The 2,710-nt window shown below is 41.4% G+C and overlaps 1 long non-coding RNA gene across 1 annotated transcript; it reads left to right on the top strand.

Moving 5' to 3' along the window:
• The first annotated feature begins 1,463 nt into the window (after window positions 1-1,463).
• On the top strand, window positions 1,464-2,239 carry LOC135393111 (uncharacterized). Its single transcript, XR_010422457.1, has 3 exons — window positions 1,464-1,710; window positions 1,830-1,924; window positions 2,141-2,239. It is a non-coding gene; the product is annotated as an uncharacterized LOC135393111 (long non-coding RNA).
• The last annotated feature ends 471 nt before the right edge of the window (window positions 2,240-2,710 follow it).

Below are 2,710 nucleotides of genomic sequence, written 5' to 3'. Positions count from 1 at the left end.
TACAACAAAATGATGTTGCAATTCAGTTTTCCAAAGGTTCGAGAACATCAACATAGAAAACGTAATGTTTTAGTTCGCTTTTTTATTTTGCTTTAATTTTCTACGTATATTTTTAACGAGAAAAGTAATGCACAGATCAATCTGCAAGGTGCCGTCGTCGTTCAATGTTACAATCGTGTATTTCTGATCACTTACGTCTGCTTGCTGCGAACTTCAGATCACAGAAGTGTAATAGAGTAACTGCAGTTTCAACTCATTTCATTCAAATGCATAAGAGAGCTTGAAGAAAAGTACAACGTCTAGCGTTGTGGAGGAAAAAATTGGGAAGCTTGCAGTGTATTGCCGCAAAAATAGCGTGCCCACTCCAGGGCGTGCCAGTCACTATGCATGAATTCAGAAATTATGCATGAATGAACCACATTAACTTTGTCCAATTATATTATGACCAAATGGATAGTATGTAGTCTTTCATGCTGTGTGAGTTGTATGCCCATATATTGTAACAAAAGATCAGTCAGATGAAGGCAGTCTGACTGAGGTACGTAGATAATTTAAATAATGCCCATACATATGATGATCCGAGTTTTTTTGGCTCACTGACATGCATATATATAGCATCCACAACTAGAAGACATTACCAGAATCTAAGTGCTGTGAAGTAATATTTTATTTTACTGAATATATATCTTTTTCTTAACGAAACCCCGCATTTGTTTGGGGCAATGTTTCTTGAACTAGCGTTCCTGATGGCGTTACCGTTGCTGGTAAATGTAAATTTTGTACGTCAGTAACTCCCCTGCAGAATACTACGCTACACCAACTTACAGAAATCAGCAACTAAATTATTGAATCACTGAAGCGTCAATAAAAAAGTCGACGACTCCGACGAATCGTGCAGCGCAGCACTATAAACCATAGCTCCACAAACACAGAAGCACTTTGCACGTACTGTGGGCAGCAGATAGCAGATGTTTGTTTACTGCACATAACATTTTCCCACAAGCTACACAGCTGCAGCAGTAAAATGGAATCTGACGTGACTCAGGGATTTCAGGACCCTTCATAAAATATTGAAACTGCCCATGGTATCTCTTTGAAACCGCTGAAGAGGCAATACGCTACATATTAGGCACACCTGTAGCTCAGTAGCAAAGGCACTGATAAAATGTTTGCAAAAAGAACAGCGGTTTTCAACACACAGCACCAAAATACGACACTCGTCGCTGCAACAACGATGACGATGGCATAATGATGATGATGTTGGTGTCACTTCCGCTGGGTTGGCATATGTGTTATTTAACATTTAACCTCTACCACCCAATTATAATGAACGGCCACGGAAATTAAAGATATTACAAAAAATAAGCACTCGAGCTAAAGCAATGGCAATGACGTCTGCCGGTCTACCCAATCACCATCCATCATCCAATCCATCCAACCAGTTCGAACCTGTTCAGTTTCAACCGTTGAAACTCCAAACTTTCTGGACGCGCAACGGGTAGCAGTTGGGTCTTGGCGGCTGCATTCGACTGGTTGTTATACGAAAATCTTTCGAAGTTCTAATCTCCCGCGCGTTTTGTCTTGCAATTTTTTAGCATAGCGAGAACGTACGCCGTGCTGTCCAATGATAAAAACTGTTGAACGCAGCAGAGCTCCCAGAGTACTGTGGTGGACAGCGTTTCTTTGTTCTCTGGCTTTCAAGTTTAAGGGGTGAGTTCACTCGGTTGTTGTATTTTTCTCTGGTAGTGAAACCACACACTGAAAATTTTGCGCAAGTACTTTTGTTTGCATATCATGGTTTCATAGCAACTGCATTTTTCTTTTTATAGGTGCTTGGACTATCTTGCATCGGTGGATATGAAAATAGTGGTAACCTACCCTACGAAACATCTATTTGCACATAAGCTTAACAGTTCCCTGTGAGGTAAGGGGAAGCAGTTGTCTCTGACGTGTGACTGTGTTGTCCTCCAATGTTCCTGATGTTCGATGTGCTCCCTAATCTTACTCTAGAGGGAGCCTCTTTAAATTTTTTGTCAACAAAGTATTGCAAATACAGTTGGTGGAAGGCTCTAACTGCTTTCCATTTACATGGTTGTCGTGTGGCTAACGAAATCGAACTTTTTTTCACATGCCGTGAAAGTCAGCAGGGAAGTGCGGTGTAGAAGAAACGACTGCCAGAAGCTTGCTAAGGAACCGCACAACATGTGTGGGCAGCAGACAAAATATTCATCAAACGGTACAAAACTATTATTTCTGTGCTTAGTCGTTTGAAACATCCTTCGTATTGTATGGAGAACAGCGTGACTATGTCATTCCGTCTTACTTCACCCAAACAGCTATCTGGCAGTAGTGCAAGAGTTCCTAAAAGGTTTATTCATTGAAGTCACCTCAGCGCCATACTATAGGTCCCTCAATGTTAAGTCCTTGCATTTGTGCACTGCATTATGCTTTTTAGGCGACTATTAACACCAAAAACATGGAAATTGCTATGATATTCTACAAATCACAGAGCAATAAGTTTTAAAGGGACTCTGACCAGTAACTGTGGGAGCTCTTTCGTACTTGCAGTCGATAAAGCACCCAACAAGGACTCTCCATGCGAAAATTCATGCATTCCCAGGCAGAAATCTGGAATGGGACCATTTCAAAATGGTTTAACGAACTGGTCCCACTCTGGCCCCACCCTGGTAATGGTCCCACTCTGGTCCCA

The sequence above is a fragment of the Ornithodoros turicata genome, chromosome 4 (genome assembly GCF_037126465.1).
Source record: "Ornithodoros turicata isolate Travis chromosome 4, ASM3712646v1, whole genome shotgun sequence".
Lineage (NCBI taxonomy): Eukaryota > Metazoa > Arthropoda > Arachnida > Ixodida > Argasidae > Ornithodoros > Ornithodoros turicata.
The sequence above is the reverse complement of the archived record's forward strand: the minus strand, read 5'-3'. Positions and strand labels throughout refer to the sequence as shown.